General features: G+C 37.1%; 3 long non-coding RNA genes across 6 annotated transcripts; all 3 read left to right on the top strand.

Moving 5' to 3' along the window:
- The first annotated feature begins 1,016 nt into the window (after nucleotides 1–1,016).
- LOC131236353 (uncharacterized) lies at nucleotides 1,017–2,822 on the top strand. The gene is made up of 3 exons (XR_009166705.1): nucleotides 1,017–1,589; nucleotides 2,400–2,473; nucleotides 2,621–2,822. It is a non-coding gene; the product is annotated as an uncharacterized LOC131236353 (long non-coding RNA).
- A 2,849-nt stretch (nucleotides 2,823–5,671) lies between these two features.
- On the top strand, nucleotides 5,672–9,840 carry LOC131236346 (uncharacterized). Of its 4 annotated transcripts, XR_009166700.1 has the most exons (8): nucleotides 5,672–5,826; nucleotides 6,471–6,718; nucleotides 7,004–7,095; nucleotides 7,728–7,850; nucleotides 8,058–8,133; nucleotides 8,214–8,252; nucleotides 8,383–8,436; nucleotides 8,779–8,871. It is a non-coding gene; the product is annotated as an uncharacterized LOC131236346 (long non-coding RNA). The 4 variants fall into 4 exon arrangements; XR_009166701.1 differs by lacking the exons at nucleotides 8,058–8,133; nucleotides 8,214–8,252; nucleotides 8,383–8,436; nucleotides 8,779–8,871 and adding exons at nucleotides 9,029–9,104; nucleotides 9,185–9,223; nucleotides 9,354–9,407; nucleotides 9,749–9,840 and having other exon boundaries at nucleotides 6,471–7,095; XR_009166702.1 differs by having other exon boundaries at nucleotides 6,471–7,095; nucleotides 7,751–7,850.
- A 2,085-nt stretch (nucleotides 9,841–11,925) lies between these two features.
- On the top strand, nucleotides 11,926–12,762 carry LOC131236344 (uncharacterized). Its single transcript, XR_009166698.1, has 4 exons — nucleotides 11,926–12,006; nucleotides 12,087–12,125; nucleotides 12,256–12,309; nucleotides 12,651–12,762. It is a non-coding gene; the product is annotated as an uncharacterized LOC131236344 (long non-coding RNA).
- Nucleotides 12,763–27,695: the final 14,933 nt, after the last annotated feature.

Here is a 27,695-nt window from a genome sequence, read left to right as displayed (position 1 = left end):
AGGCCCGGGACACCCACGATGGTGCAGCCCTTACCATGGCCCACCTTAATACATGTGTTCTATATCGACATTCTCTATCTGTTTTTCTGGCATCATTTTAGGGCATTGCCGAGAGAAAAAAGAAAAAAAGAAAAAAAGAGCATTGCCGAGTAAAAATAAAATCCAAATGTTGGTGTACTATACTCTAAACACGTGTTATTGAATACCCTAGCGTACTTTAATTTTTCTGTGGTTTTTATTTGCCATTCAATTCATTGATGAGGTTACATAAGCCTTCATAGGGGAAAATAAATATCAGCTTGATCCAGAACTTTTGTGGCCCATTAACGGTTAATCACCACTGTTTCCTATGTTATAGTACACCTGATAGTTGGATCTGCTTCATTTTTTTGGTATAATGCCCTAAAATAATCTGAAAAAACGGATGGACGGCGTGGATACAATACATAATATGAAGGTGGGCCATACAGCAAGGGCCGCACCGTCTTGTGTGAGTCCGGGGACTCACCTAATCCGCTTCCTTTACCCCGCCTCAGCGAAACCGCTCTCTTTGAGGCGCACGTGCAATGAAATCAAAATAGGAAAGTCTAACGAGAGTCTTCCACTCCCCGCCTCAACGGCCCAACTGTCGAAATCTTCTTACATGATTCGAAATCTTTAATCATAACATGACACGTGCGAGTAAAAGAAGCGTAACGGCAGATACGTATCACTGACTCGGATTTGGAAGCAGATTGGCTGGTGTAGCGCACACCAGCGTGTGTTGACGTCACCAAGTTCTGTGGGTCCTATCACGAGGTACGTGTTATATCCCAACCGTTCTTTAATTTTGAGAGATCGTCTTAAGGCTTTAATCGAAAAATAAGACAGATCCAAGGATCAAGTGGACCACAATACAAAAAGTTTTGGGGGATTGAACGTCTACCATTGAAATCCTTTTGGGGGTACCAGAAGTTTTGGATCAATATGATATTTGTTTTCCCCCTTCATCGAGCTCCTTTTGACCTTATGAACAGATTGGATAGAAAATAAACGCAATGGTGGGCCCTACAAATGTTTTAACGGTGAGAATCATTGTCCCACTGCTATTTATGGTGTGGTCTACTTAAGATTTTTATATGAATAATTTTTGGTATCATGCTCTAAAATGATCTCAAAAAATGTATGAACGGTGTGGATATAATAAATACATAATTATGTGGGCCATGTAACTTTGATCTCCTATGGACCGTTCGTACAACTCGGAGCTGCAACGCTCGTCTTCGCACGACACGTACCCACACCAGCCATGTCGCTGCGAATCCGCTTCCCTCCGAATTACTCAAATTTTCTTAAATTACCAAATAGCCCTTCAACGGTTGAGGTCTGCATTTATATACGAGTGGAGGTCTTTCTTCCTTGCCAAGAAAGCCATCTCTCTATTTCTCTTCTCTGAAAACCTCTCCCTTCTTCCCCCCCCTCTCTCTCTCTCTCTCTCTCTCTCTCTCAGAAAGCCTCTTTCCCTCTCTCATCGCCATTGATGCAAGCGTACCGTAGGAGCGTAGCGCACCAGTCTCTGTTGAAGTCTTCGTGCGTTCTCGCCTCTCTCGGTTTATCTCTCTTCCTCTCTTTCTGTCTTCTAGGGTTCTAGAAATTTCTCCAGATTATTGCATCTTTGCTTCCTTAGCTGCTTCTGATTTCCAATTTGGAAACTAAGGGATGATGTGGGGAGAGATAAGGAAGTGATATCTGGGGTTTGACAGTTTCTGGTTGTCAACCTGGACACCGTTTCTTACTGAATCTGGTTGTCACAATCTGATTTTGAATTCCTCATGTAAGCACTGTTTGGCAGATGCCTAATCATGGTTGATCTCAATTATTCTGTAATACATAATGAGTTCATTTTAACAGTAGTTGCGTATCATTATCCTTCAACAGGAGAAAAAAAAGTCTAAGCCTACATGAATCTTGTTCAGCCATTCTGCTTAGTCAAGGGCTATAATTTTTGTTAGGCTACAATTTCTCGGCTTGGGAATATCTAGGGAGGCTTGGGAATTTCTAGGGAGAGTTTTAGATTTGGACATTTTTCTCATGATATTGAAAACGAGCGTATGAGTTAGAAAACTTCGGCCATGTTTGTCATATCTGTTCATTTATTCACAAACTGTGGCCCACATGACTAGTGGGTCAACCTGATTCTTGGGCCAGGTTATCAATATAGTGTTTCCATTTAGATGGATGGATTGGATCTTGTACCAATTGTGCCATGCTGACACTTGTACACGAGCTTTGCTGGCTTAGCAAATCTATGTTTTTCATTTTTTATTTTTTTTTGGCTTAGAATGACATGTTCAAAAACATCAGTGTAGTAGTATCTATGCCTGTAACTGAGCCATTTTCTCTTTATGTGCTTTGCTCAGGTATTTGCACTTGACATTCTTACCTCCTACTGCACATGGTATCATAAAGGCCGAGGCCCCTCACTTACATTAAGGTGTTTGAGTCTTTAGCAATGGTGCTTTCCGAGTTGGATGTCTTGCTCAGTGTTTGAGTCTTTAGCAATTTTCCCCCTAACTTTAACATTGCACATGTGCTGCATTGGATTGTCTTTTGAAATTAATGTGAAGTTCCATTGGTGCAGGTGTTCGAGTCTTTACAGCTACATTCATTTTCACCTTGAAAGCAATGTAACTTGATTTTGAACTCTGCATTAATATCAATGTCCAGTAATGCTTGGTTACTCCTGCTTAATTGCACTAGTAATTGCAATTTAACTTGATAGTTCATCCAAATGCATTTTGTAAATCCAAAATCATGATATACTAATTAAATGATTTTAATTACAGGGCATAACAAGCGCCTACATGTGTTTGCAAGTACTTATCTTTGAATTATGCAATCTGTTCTTATCTTCATTTTATCAGGATTTACTGCCTATTTCATGGCCTTTATGCATGTTTGCATTTGTTTTAAGCTGTCCCTAGTTTATTGGCGAATGTTGCCATCAGATCATCCTACTATATGTCAGAATGTGATTGTTTGGATGATTTGGTTTCTGGATTTTTTTCATCAGCGGCACTTTTTGAGCCTTTCTTTGATATTTTATTTGAACATCAAACTTACAGTCCAACGGCATGATTTGGAGCAGGTTATTGACTACTCTAACAAGGCACTGTAGGGCTCAGGCATAGATTTGTCACAAGCTAGTATCTTCTATGTAGATTGATCTTGGGAGAGGCAATTACATGACTGTCCATTGCTAAGCTAATTATTTTCTTATTCCCTAGTTTTAAGCTGTTTTTTTATTTTATTTTATTTATTTATTTATTTTTTAATCTCTTGGGATTGCCAGCTTGGGAGAACACCTGACCATGGATTGTGTATGGCCTACCTGGAACTATCATTTACAATGAGAAAATTTACAAAGATACCAAACCTGGAACTATCGTTTTGTGTTGTTTATGCAATAGACCTTTTCAAGGTTTTTTTTTTTTTCGAAAGATGAGAAAATTTACAAAGACCTTTGGAGTCTATGCTTTGGTTTTTATGGTTTGATCCTTTTTTGGTTTCAGGAGATAAACTTTCACTATTAGGTGGATTTCTGTAGAAATGTTTGCCTTTGTGATTTTTGATGCTCATTTAATGGTTTTGGTTTTGAATCCTAGTATGATAATTTTATTTCCATTATTTTTTATGCCAAGTGTTTAAGGACATTAGGAATGGAATCTTTCAAAAAAAAAAAAAAGACAACAGGAATGAAGACTTGTAATGATTCCACCTTTGGTATGGGTAGCAGTTGTGTGCTTGGAGGGAGGATTTTCTGATCTAAGAGCTTTGTGCAGCAGTTGAGCTTGAAGGGAGGACTTACACTTCTGTTTATGCATAATTGCCACTACCATGCTCTGATTACAGTCAAGATGGATTCTCAGCCAAAGGTTATTAAAGGCTTGATTCTCACAGAGGCTTGATTTTGAAGGCTTAATTAGAACTTCTTTTCTAATTAACAGTTCTTTTTAATTTCTATTTATACATTACAAGCCAGAAAATGCTTGTTTATTTTGAAACTTCAGCTAATATACATTATATGAACTACTCCATTTAAAAAAAGAAAAAGAAAAAGAAAAAAAGAAGAAGCTAATAACTGAGAAAATTTACTTGGGTTATTTCAGTGGATGAGTTATCCAATTCATGACCTGATGATATGCACAATATGCTCGGGTTTTCAGTTTATACAAGTGGAGAGATGCTTGATTGGCTGGGCCGCAACAATGGATGGTCATACACTTCATTCTGGGATATCCTAGTCACTAGTGCTTTATTGCTTTTCTCCAACCATTTATTTGCAAGCAACAAATGGAAATGTTTTTTTTTTTTTTTGGTTTTTGTTTTTGTTTTTTTTTGAAACAAACAAATTGAAATGTTATGCTGGCTTCTTAGGGAATGGTCCATTTGCGATGGTGCACAGTGTACTGATGGTCTACATCATAGCCGAAAAACTGGTTGAGCCGACTCCAAACAAATGGAAATGCTTTTTTTTTTTTTTTTTGAAATGTACAAATTGAAATGTTATGCTGACCTATAGAGAAAATTCTTTGGGAATGGTCCATTTACGATGGTGCACAACGTACTGATGGTCTACATTATAGCTGAAAAATGGTTGAGCTGACTCCAAATCAGTGTTTCAAATAGCGCTCGTAGCGTAGCGTAGCCGTAGTGCTACGTAGCATCCCAAATAGCGTAAATCTCCTGTAGCGTACGCTACAGGGGTCGTAGCGTACGCTACGACTGCGTAGCACGTAGCGTTCGTAGCGTAAGCTACAATGTATTTTCTTACTATTTTATTATTTTAGTATTTTATTTCATGTTTTCTTTGTTTCTAATGTTGAGGAATGTGACACTTGTATTATACTTGATACTTTTAACCTATGGGATTTTTATTTTTTTTCCTAATTGTGACTTGTGGTTTCAATTAGACATTATTAATTAAAGTGGTTTGCTTAGAAAGTTGTTGATGTGATAATTATTTGATTTGGCTTATATATGTGGATTTGCTTTTGATAAATGATAACTAATAACTTTTTTGAACATGCTTATAATTGATAAAATGAATCATCTTTTCGGCATTTATATATTTTTTTTCCTTTTTTTTTCACTATTTATTATATTTGTCTTATTTTTAAATTAAAAAATAGAAGTATCGTGTAGCTTACGCTACATGCTACGTATTTACGCTACATGCTATAGAGGGTTGAGCGCTACGCATCACGCTACAGTTATTTAAAACACTGCTCCAAATTTGGTTGAGCTGAAATGGTTGTCTACATCCTAGTCACAACGTACTCTTTGAATCGATCAACTTGTTGATTTTCGAGTTAGAGTCCTGTTTTTGGGTTTTCGAACCCATATAAATCCTCATTGCATTGTATCTTTTGTCAAGAATGACTAATTTGCCTTCTCAAATTGTTTTTTTAACAGCGTTTTGCTGCAGTCATAATGCGGATAAGGGAGCCGAAAACAACAGCTTTAATATTTGCATCCGGTAAAACGGTGAGTTGATACTTCATGGGTTAGAGACTTCTAATTGTAGAAGGAAGATCTTGTGGCTGATAAGATTGTAACTCTTTTAAGAGAATAAGTGCTATGAGCCCACTTGTATATAAAATTAAACTAGTATTCTGTGCATGTCCTCTGGTCGAGTTTCATATAAATCCTCATTGCATTGTATCTTTTGTCAAGAATGACTAATTTTCCTTCTCAAATTGTTTTTTTCAACAGCATTTTGCTGCAGTCATAATGCGGATAAGGGAGCTGAAAACAACAGCTTTAATATTTGTGTCCGGTAAAATGGTGAGTTGATACTTGATGGGTAATGGGTTATGAGAGACTTCTAATCGTAGAAGGAAGATCTTGTGGCTGATTAGATTGTAACTCTTTGAAGAGAATAAGTGCTATCAACCTTTTCATGATAATGCCATAGAACTTAATTACCAGAATATGTTGAGGCCCTAAACTGTAGACTCACTGTTAGATCATTTACTCTTAAGCGAAAGGAATATACATTCATAAAAATTGAATTGAATCAAAAGCATTGTGGGTAGTTTGTTTCATTGGACAAACATCCCAAGTTTTGAAATAACCAGATTGTAATTTACTTCAAATATTCTTATTTAGGGTTGGCTTCAAAATGCTATTATGTCAATCTCAAGTTGGACTCAAGAAGAACTTAATTGCTATTTGGTGGCTGCTTGCTTGTTATGAATACAATGAAACACCATTCATTCTTGTCATTTCCTATTTATTGAAATGACTAAAACAGGTTAGTCTAACTCTATTTATATTTAGGAAGTAACCCTCCAAATTGCAATAACTATTTGAACCTGAAATACATGGAATTTTGATTTGTGTTTGGTCAGTGCATAGATCACACATCTAAATGCATTTGTGTTTCAGAGAAACTCGTTCAAACTTTACTCTTCTTTTTCTTTGTATAGGGAATTCCAGCTAGTGTCTAGATTTTTTCCTGTGACAAGGATGCACAGGCTCAGCCTGTTGCTTGGCGAAGTTTTTTCCGGTGCTCCACGATGCAACTGCACTGGAACTACGCTGCAACAGGACTTCTGACAGTGGCACAATCGGATGTTGATAAAACCAACCAGAGTTACTTTGGTGAATTGAAGCTGAATTACTTGACGATTGATTGGAGCCATGAAGGACTTGTGCCTCTATGTATGATTTTCAAGTTAATTGGCTGACCTTATTAATCTATCATTCTTTGTTTGCATTTGCAAGTGAAATTGCTGATTTTATAGATGGGTTGCAGGTAAAGAAGGGCCTGTCTGTGATAAGTGGGTCTTTGGCCAGTATACTTTTATGTCCAATCTCACATTTAAGCATGTAGCAAGCTGGTTGTGTGCATGTGTATGCAAAATCATCATGCCATTAGTTTTAGTCTAAATGCATAGATTAAGTTGAATGTGATCAATCTTCAAGGTGGTATGTTACACTTCAGCTTTGTTGAATGTAGGATGGCTATTTAAGAGTTTTCAAGTTGCTAGTATGGAAGTCCTTCTTGATCAGCCTGATGCCCCATGCCTCTGTGAAAGATTTGGATTTCAGGTACATGGAAATATTTGTATATGTCTGGAAAATGTTTGGACTTTGTACTATAGTTTAATAGCATAGTAGTTAGCATTTACAAACCACATCAGTTTGCTTGAGAGTGCTAGAAACCCAAGTTATATATATATATATATATATATATATATATCTGATTTGAATAATAGGTTCTCCTTGATTGCAACTGTTTCATATGTCGCTGATTTTGAAGCATTTTCACAGGCCTGCGTGGAATCATTGTCTCTTGGAACACTATAACAGGTTCTCCTTGATTGCTATTGTTTCAAATTATCTCTACTGTTTTAACCTTCCTTTGTGATATTGTGCATATGAATTGGTTGGACAGGGATTGTGTATGTTTCTCATTAGCATGTTTCATTATTTTAGATTATGGGCAGGCGATTGGGACCAAGGATTCTTGGTAGGGCTGATGATTCTATGGTAAATATCTGCTTCTTATTTGCATTTGAAATTTTGACATAAACGATATAAGCTATTGTAAGTAGATAGTTTCTTGTTTTTTGGTGGAATACAAGTTATATATATATATATATATATATATATATATATAAAATTCAGATCCCTTTGTTCTGATTTTATTTGTTATATTGAATATCTTGATTGTTTATCAGACTTCTCAGACTTTCTCATGCAGTTCTGATGGAAAATTTGTAGCATCCTTGGGAAGTAGTGGTCCTTGTCGGGTTTGAGACCTAACGTCATTGATGGTTGTAGCCAATTTACCAGGTGAAAATGTGAGCAGCTTGTTTTACTTGCCTTTTTTCTTTTGATAGGCAATCTAGGCTTGAACCCGTTACCTCTGTTGAAACACACCTTGTCTACCATTGAGCCGTGGGCTCGAGTCCATTTTACTGATTCCTTAAGTACATTTTTGGAATTCCTTTTTTTTTTTTTTTTCCTTCTATCTTTGAATCTAAGCTGGATACGTCTGTCAAATTCAGGGTGAGATTTTCGGGTTCTGCCGTTTTTCTCATAATAGTGATGATAATCAAACCCTACATTTGACTGCATTGCAAGGTGAAATTTCCGATTCGAATAACAGGTTCTCCTTGATTGCTATTGTTTCATATGTTGCTGTTTTTGAAGCATTTTCACAGGCCAGCATGGAATCATTGTCTCTTGGAACACTATAACAGGTTCTCCCTGCTTGCTATTGTTTCAAATTATCTCAAGGGTTTTAACCTTCCTTTGTGATTAATATTGTGCATATGAATTGCTTGGACTGGGATTGTGTATGTTTCTTATTAGCATGTTTCATTATTTCAGATTATGGGCAGGCGATTGGGACCAAGGATTCTTGGTAGGGCTGATGATTCTATGGTAAATATCTGCTTCTTATTTGCATTTGAAATTTTGACATAAACGATATAAGCTATTGTAAGTAGATAGTTTCTTGTTTTTTGGTGGAATATGTGCATGTGTGGATAAAATAAGGAAATGACTCGAACAACGAATGATGCCTAGCGATTTTTTTTTGCATAAACCAGCAAGGTTGAATGCTGTATTTTATAAATGCAATTTGAAGTATGATGACCCTTTCAGAAAAAAAACTGTTTCAAGTGGATTTTGGATAGAAGATTTAAAACAGAAAAATCCAGGTGCATGATCACTCTATAGATTTTGTAACAGGATCCTCTTTGGGTGATTTTGTGCATGTTGCAGGTTGTTGATGCTAGAAGATGCTTATTATGAAGACCAGGTGGAAATGGTGATCGAGAAGATGCTTCATTAAGTACACAAATGGTCGGAGAGGGGTACGTTTTTAAATTTGGTTTTGCTTTTTTCCCCTTTTCTTTTTCTTCTTCTTCTTCTTCTTCTTCGTTTTTTTTTTTTTTTTTGTCTACTTTATTTCTATGAATAGTCCTTAGACTTGTGTCTTTGAATCTAAGCTGGATACGTCTGTCAAATTCAGGGTGAGGTTTTCGGGTTCTGCCGTTTTTCTCATAATAGTGATGATAATCGAACCCTATATGTGACTGCAATGCAAGGTGAAATTTCTGATTCGAATAACAGGTTCTCCTTGATTGCAACTGTTTCATATGTTGCTGATTTTGAAGCATTTTCACAGGCCTGTGTGGAATCATTGTCTCTGGGAACACTATAACAGGTTCTCCTTGATTGCTATTGTTTCAAATTATCTCAACTGTTTTAACCTTCCTTTGTGATTAATATTGTGCATATGAATTGGTTGGACAGGGATTGTGTATGTTTCTCATTAGCATGTTTCATTATTTCAGATTATGGGCAGGCGATTGGGACCAAGGATTCTTGGTAGGGCTGATGATTCTATGGTAAATATCTGCTTCTTATTTGCATTTGAAATTTTGACATAAACGATATAAGCTATTGTAAGTAGATAGTTTCTTGTTTTTTGGTGGAATATGTGCATGTGTGGATAAAATAAGGAAATGACTCGAACAACGAATGATGCCTAGCGATTTTTTTTGCATAAACCAGCAAGGTTGAATGCTGTATTTTATAAATGCAATTTGAAGTATGATGGCCCTTTCAGAAAAAAAACTGTTTCAAGTGGATTTTGGATAGAAGATTTAAAACAGAAAAATCCAGGTGCATGATCACTCTATAGATTTTGTAACAGGATCCTCTTTGGGTGATTTTGTGCATGTTGCAGGTTGTTGATGCTAGAAGATGCTTATTATGAAGACCAGGTGGAAATGGTGATCGAGAAGATGCTTCATTAAGTACACAAATGGTCGGAGAGGGGTATGTTTTTTAAATTTGGTTTTGCTTTTTTTCCCCTTTTCTTTTTCTTCTTCTTCTTCTTCTTCTTCTTCTTCTTTTTTTTTGTCTACTTTATTTCTATGAATAGTCCTTAGACTTGTATCTTTGAATCTAAGCTGGATACGTCTGTCAAATTCAGGGTGAGGTTTTCGGGTTCTGCCGTTTTTCTCATAATAGTGATGATAATCAAACCCTATATGTGACTGCAATGCAAGGTGAAATTTCTGATTCGAATAACAGGTTCTCCTTGATTGCAACTGTTTCATATGTTGCTGATTTTGAAGCATTTTCACAGGCCTGCGTGGAATCATTGTCTCTTGGAACACTACAACAGGTTCTCCTTGATTGCTATTGTTTCAAATTATCTCAACTGTTTTAACCTTCCTTTGTGATTAATATTGTGCATATGAATTGGTTGGACAGGGATTGTGTATGTTTCTCATTAGCATGTTTCATTATTTCAGATTATGGGCAGGCGATTGGGACCAAGGATTCTTGGTAGGGCTGATGATTCTATGGTAAATATCTGCTTCTTATTTACATTTGAAATTTTGACATAAACGATATATGCTATTGTAAGTAGATAATTTCTTGTTTTTTGGTGGAATATGTGCATGTGTGGATAAAATAAGGAAATGACTCGAACAACGAATGATGCCTAGCGATTTTTTTGCATAAACCAGCAAGGTTGAATGCTGTATTTTATAAATGCAATTTGAAGTATGATGGCCCTTTCAGAAAAAAAAACTGTTTCAAGTGGATTTTGGATAGAAGATTTAAAACAGAAAAATCCAGGTGCATGATCACTCTATAGATTTTGTAACAGGATCCTCTTTGGGTGATTTTGTGCATGTTGCAGGTTGTTGCTGCTAGAAGATGCTTATTATGAAGACCAGGTGGAAATGGTGATCGAGAAGATGCTTCATTAAGTACACACATGGTTGGAGAGGGGTATGTTTCTAAATTTGGTTTTGCTTTTTTTCCCCTTTTCTTCTTCTTCTTCTTCTTCTTGTTTTTTTTTTTTTTTTGTCTACTTTATTTCTATGAATAGTCCTTAGACTTGTATCTTTGAATCTAAGCTGGATACGTCTGTCAAATTCAGGGTGAGGTTTTCGGGTTCTGCCGTTTTTCTCATAATAGTGATGATAATCAAACCCTATATGTGACTGCAATGCAAGGTGAAATTTCTGATTCGAATAACAGGTTCTCCTTGATTGCAACTGTTTCATATGTTGCTGATTTTGAAGCATTTTCACAGGCCTGCGTGGAATCATTGTCTCTTGGAACACTACAACAGGTTCTCCTTGATTGCTATTGTTTCAAATTATCTCAACTGTTTTAACCTTCCTTTGTGATTAATATTGTGCATATGAATTGGTTGGACAGGGATTGTGTATGTTTCTCATTAGCATGTTTCATTATTTCAGATTATGGGCAGGCGATTGGGACCAAGGATTCTTGGTAGGGCTGATGATTCTATGGTAAATATCTGCTTCTTATTTGCATTTGAAATTTTGACATAAACGATATAAGCTATTGTAAGTAGATAGTTTCTTGTTTTTTGGTGGAATATGTGCATGTGTGGATAAAATAAGGAAATGACTCGAACAACGAATGATGCCTAGCGATTTTTTTTTGCATAAACCAGCAAGGTTGAATGCTGTATTTTATAAATGCAATTTGAAGTATGATGGCCCTTTCAGAAAAAAAACTGTTTCAAGTGGATTTTGGATAGAAGATTTAAAACAGAAAAATCCAGGTGCATGATCACTCTATAGATTTTGTAACAGGATCCTCTTTGGGTGATTTTGTGCATGTTGCAGGTTGTTGATGCTAGAAGATGCTTATTATGAAGACCAGGTGGAAATGGTGATCGAGAAGATGCTTCATTAAGTACACAAATGGTCGGAGAGGGGTATGTTTTTAAATTTGGTTTTGCTTTTTTTCCCCTTTTCTTTTTCTTCTTCTTCTTCTTCTTCTTCTTTTTTTTTTTTTTTTGTCTACTTTATTTCTATGAATAGTCCTTAGACTTGTATCTTTGAATCTAAGCTGGATATGTCTGTCAAATTCAGGGTGAGGTTTTCGGGTTCTGCCGTTTTTCTCATAATAGTGATGATAATCAAACCCTATATGTGACTGCAATGCAAGGTGAAATTTCTGATTCGAATAACAGGTTCTCCTTGATTGCAACTGTTTCATATGTTGCTGATTTTGAAGCATTTTCACAGGCCTGCGTGGAATCATTGTCTCTTGGAACACTATAACAGGTTCTCCTTGATTGCTATTGTTTCAAATTATCTCAACTGTTTTAACCTTCCTTTGTGATTAATATTGTTCGTATGAATTGGTTGGACAGGGATTGTGTATGTTTCTCATTAGCATGTTTCATTATTTCAGATTATGGGCAGGCGATTGGGACCAAGGATTCTTGGTAGGGCTGATGATTCTATGGTAAATATCTGCTTCTTATTTACATTTGAAATTTTACATAAACGATATAAGCTATTGTAAGTAGATAGTTTCTTGTTTTTTGGTGGAATTTGTGCATGTGTGGATAAAATAAGGAAATGACTCGAACAACGAATGATGCCTAGCGATTTTTTTTGCATAAACCAGCAAAGTTGAATGCTGTATTTTATAAATGCAATTTGAAGTATGATGGCCCTTTCAGAAAAAAAAACTGTTTCAAGTGGATTTTGGATAGAAGATTTAAAACAGAAAAATCCAGGTTCATGATCACTCTATAGATTTTGTAACAAGATCCTCTTTGGGTGATTTTGTGCATGTTGCAGGTTGTTGATGCTAGAAGATGCTTATTATGAAGACCAGGTGGAAATGGTGATCGAGAAGATGCTTCATTAAGTACACACTTGGTCGGATAGGGGTATGTTTTTAAATTTGGTTTTGCTTTTTTTCCCTTTTTCTTCTTCTTCTTCTTCTTTTTTTTTTTGGTCTATTTTATTTCTATGAATAGTCCTTGGACTTTTTTTTTTTTTAAATAAAATTTATTTATTATTATTATTATTTTAGAACACACAAACTTGACACATACACCCACACACGCCGTAGTGGGATTTTACCACCTATGGGTATCGAACCCAAGACCTCGTGTTGAAACTCCTCAGAGTCTACCACTGAGGTAAGGACTCGAAGGTCATGCTTGAAACACACTTTTTGGTGATCCAAACCATTCATGTCTGGGTGCAAGTCCTGTATCTGTATGAATAATTCTAGAAATCCTATTTGTTTCAACGACTTGGCTGACTTTTAAGACGAAACTTTGCATTTGACTAAGTAAATTTCAGGTCGAAAAGGGGTAACCCGGCTTCTACTCAATTGTCCAAATCATTAACATGGAGGGCTACTTTCTAATGATCCATTTGACTAGTTCCGTATGTGTGTGGCTAATTCTGAAAATCATACCTGTTTCAATGACTTATCCGATTTCAAGTCAGATGGCTACTTTTTGGTGATCGAAACGATTCATATGTCTGGGGGGAAGGCCTATATCTGTAGAAATCCTATTTGATTCAACGGCTTTTCTGACTTTTAAGACCAAAATTTGCATTTGGCTAAGTAAATTTCAAGTCGAAAAGGGATAACCCGACCTCTACTCAATTGTCCAAATCTTTAATATGGCGGGCTACTCTGCAGTGATCCATTCGACTATGCCCATATGTGTTTACTAATTCTTAAAATCATACCTGTTTGAATGACTTGTTCGATTTGAAGTTTGAGTGCTACTTTTTAGTGATCCAAACCATTCTTATGTCTGAGGGGAAGGCCCATATGTATGTGACTAATTCTAAAAATTATACCGGTTTTAGTGACTTGTCTGATTTCAAGTCAGAGGGCTACATTTTAGTGATCCAAACCATTCATATGTCTGGAGGGAAGGCCCGTATGTGTGTGACTAGTTCTAAAAATCCTATTTGTTTCAACGACTTAGCCATCTTTTAAGACCAAATTTTGCATTTGGCTAAGTGAATTTCAAGTCGATAAGGGGTAACTCGGCCTCTACTCAATTGTCCAAATCCTTAAAATGGCGGGTTATTTTCCAATGATCCATTCGACTATGCCCGTATGTTTGTGACTAATTCTTAAAATCATACCTGTTTCAAGGACTTGTCCGATTTCAAGTCAGAGGGCTACTTTTTAGTGATCCAAACCATTCATATGTTTGGGGGGAAGGCCCGTATGTGTATGAGTAGTTCTAAAAATCCTATTTGTTTCAATGACTTATCTGACTTTTAAGACCAAATTTTGCATTTGGCTAAGTAAATTTCAAGTCGAAAAGGGGTAACCCGGCCACTACTTAATTGTTGAAATCCTTAGTATAGCCGGCTACTTTCCTGTGATCCATTAGACTAGGCCCGTATGTGTGTAACTAATTCTAGAAATCATACCTATTTCAATGAGTTGTCCGATTTCAAATCAGAGGGCTACTTTTTAGTGATCCAAACCATTCATATGTCTGGAGGGAAGGCCCGTATGTGTATGACTAGTTTTAAAAATCCTATTTGTTTCAACGACTTAGCCGACTTTTAAGACCAAATTTTGCATTTGGCTAAGTAAATTTCAAGTCGAAAAGGGATAACCCGACCTCTACTCAATTGTCCAAATCTTTAATATGGCGGGCTACTCTGCAGTGATCCATTCGACTATGCCCATATGTGTTTACTAATTCTTAAAATCATACCTGTTTGAATGACTTGTTCGATTTGAAGTTTGAGGGCTACTTTTTAGTGATCCAAACCATTCTTATGTCTGAGGGGAAGGCCTATATGTATGTGACTAATTCTAAAAATTATACCCGTTTTAGTGACTTGTCTGATTTCAAGTCAGAGGGCTACATTTTAGTGATCCAAACCATTCATATGTCTGGAGGGAAGGCCCGTATGTGTGTGACTAGTTCTAAAAATCCTATTTGTTTCAACGACTTAGCCATCTTTTAAGACCAAATTTTGCATTTGGCTAAGTGAATTTCAAGTCGATAAGGGGTAACTCGGCCTCTACTCAATTGTCCAAATCCTTAAAATGGCGGGTTATTTTCCAATGATCCATTCGACTATGCCCGTATGTTTGTGACTAATTCTTAAAATCATACCTGTTTCAAGGACTTGTCCGATTTTAAGTTAGAGGGCTACTTTTTAGTGATCAAAACCATTCATATGTTTGGGGGGAAGGCCCGTATGTGTATGAGTAGTTCTAAAAATCCTATTTGTTTCAATGACTTATCTGACTTTTAAGACCAAATTTTGCATTTGGCTAAGTAAATTTCAAGTCGAAAAGGGGTAACCCGGCCGCTACTTAATTGTTGAAATCCTTAGTATAGCCGGCTACTTTCCTGTGATCCATTAGACTAGGCCCGTATGTGTGTAACTAATTCTAGAAATCATACCTATTTCAATGAGTTGTCCGATTTCAAATCAGAGGGCTACTTTTTAGTGATCCAAACCATTCATATGTCTGGAGGGAAGGCCCGTATGTGTATGACTAGTTTTAAAAATCCTATTTGTTTCAACGACTTAGCCGACTTTTAAGACCAAATTTTGCATTTGGCTAAGTAAATTTCAAGTCGAAAAGGGGTAACCCGACCGCTAATCAATTGTCCAAATCCTTAATATGGCGGGCTACTTTCCAGTGATCCACTCGACTAAAGCCCGTATGTGTGTGACTAATTCTAAAAATCTTACATGTTTCAATGACTTGTCCGATTTCAAGTCAGATGGCTACTTTTTAGTGATCCAAACCAATCATATGTCTGGAGGGAAGGCCCGTATGTGTATGACTAGTTTTAAAAATCCTATTTGTTTCAACGACTTAGCCGACTTTTAAGACCAAAATTTGCATTTGGCTAAGTAAATTTCAAGTCGAAAAGGGATAACCCGACCTCTACTCAATTGTCCAAATCTTTAATATGGCGGGCTACTCTGCAGTGATCCATTCGACTATGCCCATATGTGTTTACTAATTCTTAAAATCATACCTGTTTGAATGACTTGTTCGATTTGAAGTTTGAGGGCTACTTTTTAGTGATCCAAACCATTCTTATGTCTGAGGGGAAGGCCCATATGTATGTGACTAATTCTAAAAATTATACCCGTTTTAGTGACTTGTCTGATTTCAAGTCAGAGGGCTACATTTTAGTGATCCAAACCATTCATATGTCTGGAGGGAAGGCCCGTATGTGTGTGACTAGTTCTAAAAATCCTATTTGTTTCAACGACTTAGCCATCTTTTAAGACCAAATTTTGCATTTGGCTAAGTGAATTTCAAGTCGATAAGGGGTAACTCGGCCTCTACTCAATTGTCCAAATCCTTAAAATGGCGGGTTATTTTCCAATGATCCATTCGACTATGCCCGTATGTTTGTGACTAATTCTTAAAATCATACCTGTTTCAAGGACTTGTCCGATTTCAAGTCAGAGGGCTACTTTTTAGTGATCCAAACCATTCATATGTTTGGGGGGAAGGCCCGTATGTGTATGAGTAGTTCTAAAAATCCTATTTGTTTCAACGACTTAGCCGACTTTTAAGACCAAATTTTGCATTTGGCTAAGTAAATTTCAAGTCGAAATGGGGTAACCCGGCCGCTACTTAATTGTTGAAATCCTTAGTATAGCCGGCTACTTTCCTGTGATCCATTAGACTAGGCCCGTATGTGTGTAACTAATTCTAGAAATCATACCTATTTCAATGAGTTGTCCGATTTCAAATCAGAGGGCTACTTTTTAGTGATCCAAACCATTCATATGTCTGGAGGGAAGGCCCGTATGTGTATGACTAGTTTTAAAAATCCTATTTGTTTCAACGACTTAGCCGACTTTTAAGACCAAATTTTGCATTTGGCTAAGTAAATTTCAAGTCGAAAAGGGGTAACCCGACCGCTAATCAATTGTCCAAATCCTTAATATGGCGGGCTACTTTCCAGTGATCCACTCGACTAAGCCCGTATGTGTGTGACTAATTCTAAAAATCTTACATGTTTCAATGACTTGTCCGATTTCAAGTCAGATGGCTACTTTTTAGTGATCCAAACCAATCATATGTCTGGGGGAAGGCCTATATCTGTAGAAATCCTATTTGATTCAACGGCTTTTCTGACTTTTAAGACCAAAATTTGCATTTGGCTAAGTAAATTTCAAGTCGAAAAGGGATAACCCGACCTCTACTCAATTGTCCAAATCTTTAATATGGCGGGCTACTCTCCAGTGATCCATTCGACTATGCCCATATGTGTTTACTAATTCTTAAAATCATACCTGTTTGAATGACTTGTTCGATTTGAAGTTTGAGGGCTACTTTTTAGTGATCCAAACCATTCTTATGTCTGAGGGGAAGGCCCATATGTATGTGACTAATTCTAAAAATTATACCCGTTTTAGTGACTTGTCTGATTTCAAGTCAGAGGGCTACATTTTAGTGATCCAAACCATTCATATGTCTGGAGGGAAGGCCCGTATGTGTGTGACTAGTTCTAAAAATCCTATTTGTTTCAACGACTTAGCCATCTTTTAAGACCAAATTTTGCATTTGGCTAAGTGAATTTCAAGTCGATAAGGGGTAACTCGGCCTCTACTCAATTGTCCAAATCCTTAAAATGGCGGGTTATTTTCCAATGATCCATTCGACTATGCCCGTATGTTTGTGACTAATTCTTAAAATCATACCTGTTTCAAGGACTTGTCCGATTTCAAGTCAGAGGGCTACTTTTTAGTGATCCAAACCATTCATATGTTTGGGGGGAAGGCCCGTATGTGTATGAGTAGTTCTAAAAATCCTATTTGTTTCAATGACTTATCTGACTTTTAAGACCAAATTTTGCATTTGGCTAAATAAGTTTCAAGTCGAAAAGGGGTAACCCGGCCGCTACTTAATTGTTGAAATCCTTAGTATAGCCGGCTACTTTCCTGTGATCCATTAGACTAGGCCCGTATGTGTGTAACTAATTCTAGAAATCATACCTATTTCAATGAGTTGTCCGATTTCAAATCAGAGGGCTACTCTCTAGGGTTCCAAACCATTCATATGTCTGGAGGGAAGGCCCGTATGTGTATGAGTAGTTCTAAAAATCCTATTTGTTTCAACGACTTAGCCGACTTTTAAGACCAAATTTTGCATTTGGCTAAGTAAATTTCAAGTCGAAAAGGGGTAACCCGACCGCTAATCAATTGTCCAAATCCTTAATATGGCGGGCTACTATACAGTGATCCATTCGAATATGACTGTATGTGTGTTACTAATTCTAAAAATCATATATGTTTCATTGACTTGTCTGATTTCAAGTCAGAGGGCTACTTTTTATTGATCCAAATCATTCATATGTTGTATGTGTATGACTAGTTCTAAAAATCCTATTTGTTTCAACGAGACTTTTAAGACCAAAATTTGCATTTGGCTAAATAAATTTCTAGTTGAAAAGGGATAACTCTACTCAAATGTTCAAATCCTTAATATGGCGGGCTACTATCCAGTGATCCATTCGACTATGAATGTATGTGTGTTACTATTTCTAAAAATCACATATGTTTCATTGACTTGTCCGATTTCAAGTCAGAGGGCTACTTTTTATTGATCCAAACCATTCATATGTATGGGGAAAGGCCTATATTTGTATGAATAGTTTTAGAAATCCTATTTGATTCAACGACTTAGTCGACTTTTAAGACCAAATTTTGCATTTGGCTAAGTAAATTTGAAGTCGAAAAGGGGTAACCTGGCCTCTACTCAATTGTCCAAATCATCCTTAATATTGCGGGTTACATTCCTGTGATCCATTCGACTTGGCCCATGTATGTGTGACTAATTCTAAAAATCATACATGTTTCAATGACTTGTTCGATTTCAAGTCAGAGGTTTACTTTCTTGTCATCCAAACCATTCATATGTCTGGGGGAAAGACTCATATGTGTATGAATAGTTCTAAGAATCCAATTTGTTTCGACGACTTAGCCGACTTTTAAGAGCAAATTTTGCATTTGCTAAGTAAATTTCTAGTCGAAAAGGGATAACTCGGCCTCTACTCATTTGTCAAAATCCTTAATATGGCGGGCTACTATCCATTCGACTAAGACTGTATGTGTGTGACTAATTCTAAAAACTATATATGTTTCAATGACTTGTCCGATTTTAAGTCAGAGGGCTACTTTTTAATGATCCAAACCATTCATATGTCTGGGGGAAGGCCTATATCTGTATGAATAGTTCTAGAAATCTGATTTGATTCAACGACATAGCCGACTTTTAAGACCAAACTTTGCATTTGGCTGAGTAAATATCAAGTCGAAAAGGGGTAACCCGACCTCTGTTCAACTGTCCAAATCTATAATATGGCGGGCTACACTCCATTGATTCGTTCAACTAGGCCCATATGTGTGTTATTAATTCTTAGAATGATACCTGTTGGAATGACTTGTCCGATTTGAAGTCAGAGGGCTACTTTTTAGTGATCCAAACCATTCTTATGTCTGAGGGGAACGCCCGTATCTGAATAAATAGTTCTAAAAATCTTATTTGTTTCAACTACTTAGCCGACTTTTAAGACCAACCCATTGCTGTTTCAATGATTGGTCTTATTTCAAGTCAGAGGGCCACTTTTTTAGTGATCCAAACCATTCCTATATCTGGGGGAAGCCTTGTATTTGTATGAATAGTTATAGAATTCCTATTTGTTTCAACGAATTAGCCAGCTTTTAATACCAAATTTTGCATATGGCTAAGGATACTTTCCAGTGATCCATTTGACTTAGCCAGTATATGTGTGAATAATTCTAAAAATCATACATGTTTAAATAACTTGTCCGATTTCAAGTAAGAGGGCTACTTTCTTGTGATCCAAACCATTCATATGTCTGGGGAAAAGGCTCGTATGTGTATGACTAGTTTTAAGAATCCAATTTGTTTCAAAGACTGAGCCGACTTTTAGGACCAAATTTTGCATTTGGCTAAGTAAATTTCAAGTGGAAAAGGGGTAACCTGGTCTCTGATCAACTGTCTAAACCCTTAATATAGCTTACTACTTTCTAGTGAGCCATTCAACTAAGCCAGTATATGTGTGAATAATTCTAGAAATCGTACATGTTTCTATAACTTGTCCGATTTCAAGTCAGAGGGCTATTTTCTTGTGATCCAAACCATTCATATGTCTGGGGGGAAGGCCCGTATGTGTATGACTAGTTCTAAAAATCCTATTTGTTTCAACGACTTAGCCGACTTTTAGGACCAAATTTTGCATTTGGCTAAGTAAATTTCAAGTGGAAAAGGGGTAACCTGGTCTCTGATCAACTGTCTAAACCCTTAATATAGCTGGCTACTTTCCAGTTATCCATTCAACTAAGCCAGTATATGTGTGACTAATTGTAAAATTCATACATGTTTCATTGACTTGTCCGATTTCAAGTCAGAGGGCTTCATTTTAGTGATCCAAACCATTCATTTGTCTGGGGGAAGGCCTATATCTGTATGAGTAGTTCTAAAAATCCTATTTGATTCAACGACTTGGCCGACTTTTTAGACCAAACTTTCCATTTGACTAAGTAAATTTCTAGTCTAAAACGGGTAACCCGACCTCTATTCTATTGTCCAAATCTTTAATATGTCAGGTTACTCTCCTGTGATTCATTTGACTAGCCTGTATGTGTGTGACTAATTCTTAAAATCATACCTGTTTCAATGACTTGTCTGATTTCAAGTCAGAGGGCTACATTTTAGTGATCCAAACCATTCATATGTCTGGAGGGAAGGCCCGTATGTGTATGACTAGTTTTAAAAATCCTATTTGTTTCAACGACTTAGCCGACTTTTAAGACCAAATTTTGCATTTGGCTAAGTAAATTTCAAGTCGAAAAGGGATAACCCGACCTCTACTCAATTGTCCAAATCTTTAATATGGCGGGCTACTCTCCAGTGATCCATTCGACTATGCCCATATGTGTTTACTAATTCTTAAAATCATACCTGTTGGAATGACTTGTTCGATTTGAAGTTTGAGGGCTACTTTTTAGTGATCCAAACCATTCTTATGTCTGAGGGGAAGGCCCGTATGTGTGTGATTAATTCTAAAAATCATACATGTTTCAATGACTTGTCCGATTTCAAGTCGGAGGGCTACTTTTTAGTGATCCAAACCATTCATATTTCTAGGGGCAAGGCCCGTATGTGTGTGACGAGTTCTAGAAATCTTATTTATTTCAACGACTTAGCCGACTTTTAAGACCAAACTTTGCATTTGGCTAAGTAAATTGCAAGTCGAAATGCGGTAGCCTGTCCTCTATTCAATTGTCCAAATCTTTAATTTGGCGGGCTACTTTGCAGTGATCTATTCGACTAGGCACGTATGTGTTTGACTAAATCTTAAATTCATTCTTTGAATGACTTGTCCGATTTGAAGTCAGAGGGCTACTTTTTAGTGATCCAAACCATTCTTATGTTTGAGGGGAAGGCTCGTATATGTATGAATAGTTCTAAAAATCTTATTTGTTTCAACGACTTAGCCGACTTTTAAGACCAAATTTTGCATTTGGCTAAGTGAATTTCAAGTCAATAATGGGTAACCCGACCTCTACCCAATTGTCCAAATCCTTAATATGCCGGGTTGCTCCCCAGTGATCCATTTGACAAAGGCCGTATGTTTGTATCTAATTCTTAAAATCTTACCTGTTTCATGACTTATTCGATTTCTAGACAGTGGGCTACATTTTCATGTTCCAAAGCATTCAAATGTCAGGATCGAAGGCCCGTATATGTACGACTAGTTCTAAGAATCCAATTTGTTTCAACGACTTAGCCGACTTTTAAGACCAAAATTTTCATTTGGCTAAGTAAATTTCTAGTCGAAAAGGGATAACCCAGCCTCTACTCAATTGTCCAAATCCTTAATATGGCGGGCCACTATCCACTGATCCATTCGACTAAGACGGTATGTGTGTGACTAATTCTAGAAATCATACCCGTTTTAGTGAGTTGTTCGATTTGAAGTCAGAGGGCTACATTTTAGTGATCCAAACCATTCATATGTCTGGAGGGAAGGCCCGTATGTGTGTGACTTGTTCTAAAAATCCTATTTGTTTCAACGACTTAGCCAACTTTTAAGACCAAATTTTGCATTTGGCTAAGTGAATTTCAAGTCGATAAGGGGTAACCCGACCTCTACTCAATTTTCCAAATCTTTAATAAGGCGGGCTACTCTCCAGTGATCCATTCGACAAAGTCCGTATGTTTGTAACTAATTCTTAAAATCATACTTGTTTCAATGAGTTGCCGATTTCAAGTCAAAGGGCTACTTTTTAGTGATCCAAACCATTCATATGTCTTGGGGGAAGGCCCGTATGTGTGTGACCAGTTTTAATAATCCTATTTGTTTCAATGACTTAGCCGACTTTTAACACCAAACTTTGCATTTGGCTAAGTAAATATCAAGTCAAAAAGGGGTAACCTGGCCTCTACTCAATTGTCCAAATCATTATCATAGAGGACTACTTTCTAGTGATTGATTCAACTGGTCCCGTATGCGTGTGGATAATTCTAAAAGCATACCTGTTTCAATGACTTGTCCGATTTCAAGTTTGTGGCCTTCTTTCTTGTAATCCAAAACATTCATATGACTTGGGGAAAGGCCCGTATGTGTTTGATTAGTTCTAAAAATCCAATTTGTTTCAACGACTTAGCCGACTTTTAAGATCTAATTTAGCATTTGGCTTAAGTAAATTTCTAGTCGAAAAGGGATATCCTGGCCTCTACTCAATTGTCCAAATCCCGAATATGGCGGGCTACTCTCCGGTGATCCATTTGACAAAGACCGTATGTTTGTAACCAATTCTTAAAATCATACCTGTTTCAATGACTTGTCTGATTTCAAGTCAGAGGGCTACTTTTTAGTTATCCAAACCATTCATATGTCTGGGGGAAGGCCTATATCTGTAGAAATCCTATTTGATTCAACGGCTTTTCTGACTTTTAAGACCAAACATTGCATTTGGCTAAGTAAATTTCAAGTCGAAAAGGGTAACCCGACCTCTACTCAATTGTCCAAATCTTTAATATGGTGTGTCATTCTCCAGTGATCCATTCGATTATGCCCATATGTGTGTTACTAATTCTTAAAATTAAACATTGTATGAATGACTTGTCTGATTTGAAGTCAGAGGGCTACTTTTTAGTGAACTAAACCATTCTTATGTCAGAGGGGAAGTTCTAGAAATCATACCCGTTTTAGTGAGTTGTTCGATTTGAAGTCAGAGGGCTACATTTTAGTGATCCAAACCATTCATATGTCTGGAGGGAAGGCCCGTATGTGTGTGACTTGTTCTAAAAATCCTATTTGTTTCAACGACTTAGCCAACTTTTAAGACCAAATTTTGCATTTGGCTAAGTGAATTTCAAGTCGATAAGGGGTAACTTGGCCTCTACTCAATTGTCCAAATCCTTAATATGGAGGGTTACTCTCCAGTGATCCATTCGACAAAGCCCGTATGTTTGTAACTAATTCTTAAAATCTTACCTGTTTCAATGACTTGTTCGATTTAGAGTCAAAGGGTTACTTTTTAGTGATCCAAACCATTCACATGTTTAGGGGGAAAGCCCGTATGTGTGTGACTAGTTCTAAAAATCCTATTTGTTTCAACGACTTAGCCGACTTTTAAGACCAAATTTTGCATTTGGCTAAGTGAATTTCAAGTCGATAAGGGGTAACCCGGCCTCTACTCAATTGTCCAAATCCTTAATATGGCGGGCTACTCTCCAGTGATCCATTCGACAAAGTCCGTATGTTTGTAACTAATTCTTAAAATCATACCTGTTTCAATGACTTGTCCGATTTCAAGTCAGAGGGCTACTTTTTAGTGATCCAAACCATTCATATGTCTGGGGGAAGGCCCGTATGTGTGTGACCAGTTCTAAAAATCTTATTTGTTTCAACGACTTAGCCGACTTTTAAGACCAAACTTTGCATTTGGCTAAGTAAATATCAAGTCGAAAAGGGGTAACCCGGCCTCTACTCAATTGTCCAAATCTACAATATGACGGGTGACTTTCTAGTGATCCATTCGACTGGTTCCGTATGTGTGTGACTAATTCTAAAAATCATACATGTTTCAATGACTTGTCCGATTTCAAGTCAGAGGGCTACTTTTTAGTGATCCAAACCATTCATATGTCTGGGGGAAGGCCTATATCTGTATGAATAGTTCTAGAAATCCTATTTGATTCAACGACATGGCCGACTTTTAAGACCAAACTTTGCATTTGGCTAAGTAAATTTCAAGTCAAAAGGGATAACCCGGCTTCTACTCAATGGTTCAAATCCTTGATATGGCGGGCTACCATCCAGTGATCCATTCTACTAAGACTATGTATGTGACAAATTCTAAGAATAATACATGTTTTAATGACTTATTAGATTTCAAGTCAGAGGGCTACATTTTTGTGATCCAAACCATTCATATGTGGGACCCACCATATGTATGATTAGTTCTAAAAATCCTATTTGTTTCAACGACTTAGCCGACTTTTAAGACCAAATTTGCATTTGGCTAATATGTCTTGGGGAAGGCCAATATCTGTATGAATAGTTCTAGAAATCCTATTTGATTCAACGACATGGCCGACTTTTAAGACCAAACTTTGCATTTGGCTAAGTAAATTTCAAGTCAAAATGGGGTATCCCGACCTCTATTCTATTGTCCAAATCTTTAATGTGGCGGGCTACTCTCCAGTGATCCATTCGACTAGGCCCGTATGTGCGACTAATTCTTAAAATTATTCCTGTTTGAATGACTTGTGCGATTTGAAGACGAAGGGCTCCCTTTTAGTGATCCAAACCATTCTTATGTCCGAGGGGAAGGCCCGTATCTGTATGAATTGTTGTAAAAATCATATTTGTTTCAACGACTTCGTCGACTTTTAAGCCCAAATTTCGCATTTGGCTAATTTTATTTCAAGTCGATAAGAGGTATCCCAGCCTATACTCAATTGTCCAAATCCTTAATATGGCGGGCTACTCTCCAGTAATCCATTCGACGAAGCCTCTATGTTTGTAACTAATTCTTAAAATCATACCTGTTTCAATGACTTGTCTGATTTCAAGTCAGATGGCTACTTTTTAGTGATCCAAACCATTCATATGTCTGGGGAAAGGCCTATATCTGTTGGAATAGTTCTAGAAATCCTATTTGATTCAACGACTTAACCGACTTTTAAGACCAAATTTTGCATTTGGCTAAGTAAATTTCAAGTCGAAAAGGGGTAACTCGGCCTCTGCTCAATTGTCCAAATCCTTAATATAGCGGGCTACTTTCCAGTGATCCATTCGACTAGGCCCGTATATGTGTGACTAATTCTAAAAATCTTACCTGTTTCAATGACTTGTCCGATTTCAAGTCAGAGGGGTACATTTTAGTGAGCCAAATCATTCATTTGTTTGGGAGGAAAGCCCGTATGTGTGCGACTAGTTCTAGAAATCTTATTCCTTTCGACGACTTAGCCGACTTTTAAGACCAAATTTAGCATTTGGCTAAGGAAATTTCAAGTCGAAAAGGGATAACCCGGCCTCTACTCATTTGTCCAAATCCTGAATATGTCGTGCTACTATCTAGTAATCCATTCGACTAAGACTGTATGTGTGTGACTAATTCTAAAAATCATACATGTTTCAATGACTTGTCCGATTTCAAGTCAGAGGGCTACTTTCTTGTGATCCAAACCATTCAGATTCTGGGGGAAAGGCTCGTATTTGTATGACTAGTTCTAAGAATCCAATTTGTTTCAACGACTTAAGCCGACTTTTAAGACCAAATTTTGCATTTGGCTAAGTAAATTTCTAGTCGAAAAGGGATAACCCGACCTCTACTCAATTGTCCAAATCCTTAATATGGCGGGCTACTATCCACTGATCCATTCGACTAAGACTGTATCTGTGTGACTAATTCTAAAAATCATACATGTTTCAATGATTTGTCTGATTTCAAGTCAGAGGGCTACTTTTTAGTGATCCAAACCATTCATATGTCTGGGGGAAGGCCTATATCTGTATGAATAGTTCTAGAAATCTGATTTGATTCAACGACATAGCCGACTTTTAAGACCAAACTTTGCATTTAGCTGAGTAAATATCAAGTCGAAAAGGGGTAACCCGACCTCTGATCAACTGCCCAAATTCTTAATATAGCGGGCTACTTTCCAGTGATCCCTTCGACTTAGCCAGTATATGTGTGAATAATTCTAAAAATCATACATGTTTGAATAACTTGTCCGATTTCAAGTAAGAGGGCTACTTTCTTGTGATCCAAACCATTCATATGTTTGGGGGGAAGGCCCGTATGTGTATGAGTAGTTCTAAAAATCCTATTTGTTTCAATGACTTATCTGACTTTTAAGACCAAATTTTGCATTTGGCTAAGTAAATTTCAAGTCGAAAAGGGTAACCCGGCCTCTACTCAATTGTCCAAATCTTTAAAATGTCGGGCTACTTTCCAATGATCCATTCGACTAGGCCCGTATGTGTGACTAATTCTTAAAATCATACCTATTTCAATGAGTTGTCCGATTTCAAATCAGAGGGCTACATTTTAGTGATCCAAATCATTCATATGTCTAGGTGGAAGTCCCGTATATGTATGACTAGTTTTAAAAATCCTATTTGTTTCAACGACTTAGCCGACTTTTAAGACCAAATTTTGCATTTGGCTAAGTAAATTTCAAGTCGAAAAGGGGTAACCCGACCGCTAATCAATTGTCCAAATCCTTAATATGGCGGGCTACTTTCCAGTGATCCACTCGACTAAGCCCGTATGTGTGTGACTAATTCTAAAAATCTTACATGTTTCAATGACTTGTCCGATTTCAAGTCAGATGGCTACTTTTTAGTGATCCAAACCAATCATATGTCTGGGGGAAGGCCTATATCTGTAGAAATCCTATTTGATTCAACGGCTTTTCGGACTTTTAAGACCAAAATTTGCATTTGGCTAAGTAAATTTCAAGTCGAAAAGGGATAACCCGACCTCTACTCAATTGTCCAAATCTTTAATATGGCGGGCTACTCTCCAGTGATCCATTCGACTATGCCCATATGTGTTTACTAATTCTTAAAATCATACCTGTTTGAATGACTTGTTCGATTTGAAGTTTGAGGGCTACTTTTTAGTGATCCAAACCATTCTTATGTCTGAGGGGAAGGCCCATATGTATGTGACTAATTCTAAAAATTATACCCGTTTTAGTGACTTGTCTGATTTCAAGTCAGAGTGCTACATTTTAGTGATCCAAGCCCATATGTGTGTGACTAGTTCTAAAAATTCTATTTGTTTCAACGACTTAGCCATCTTTTAAGAGCAAATTTTGCATTTGGCTAAGTGAATTTCAAGTCGAAAAGGGGTAACTCTACTCAATTGTCCAAATCCTTAATTTAGCCGGCTACTTTCCTGTGATCCATTAGACTAGGCTCGTATTTGTGTGACTTATTCTAAAAATCATACATGTTTCAATGACTTGTCCGATTTGAAGTCAGAGGGCTACTTTTTAGTGATCCAAACCATTCTTATGTCTGAGGGGAAGGCCCGTATCTGTATGAATAGTTCTAAAAATCCTATTTGTTTCAACGACTTAGCCGACTTTTAAGACCAAATTTTGCATTTGGCTAAGTGAATTTCAAGTCGATAAGGGGTAACCCGGCCTCTACTCAATTGTCCAAATCCTTAATATGGCGGGCTACTCTCCAGTGATCCATTTGACTAGGTCCGTACGTGTGTGACTAATACTGAAATCATAACTCAATAAAAGAGTTGTCCGATTTCAAGTCAGAGGGGTACTTTTTAGTAATCCAAACCATTCATATGTCT

This window comes from Magnolia sinica, unplaced genomic scaffold (genome assembly GCF_029962835.1).
Source record: "Magnolia sinica isolate HGM2019 unplaced genomic scaffold, MsV1 ctg403, whole genome shotgun sequence".
NCBI lineage: Eukaryota > Viridiplantae > Streptophyta > Magnoliopsida > Magnoliales > Magnoliaceae > Magnolia > Magnolia sinica.
This window is presented reverse-complemented; position numbering and strand designations above follow the sequence as displayed.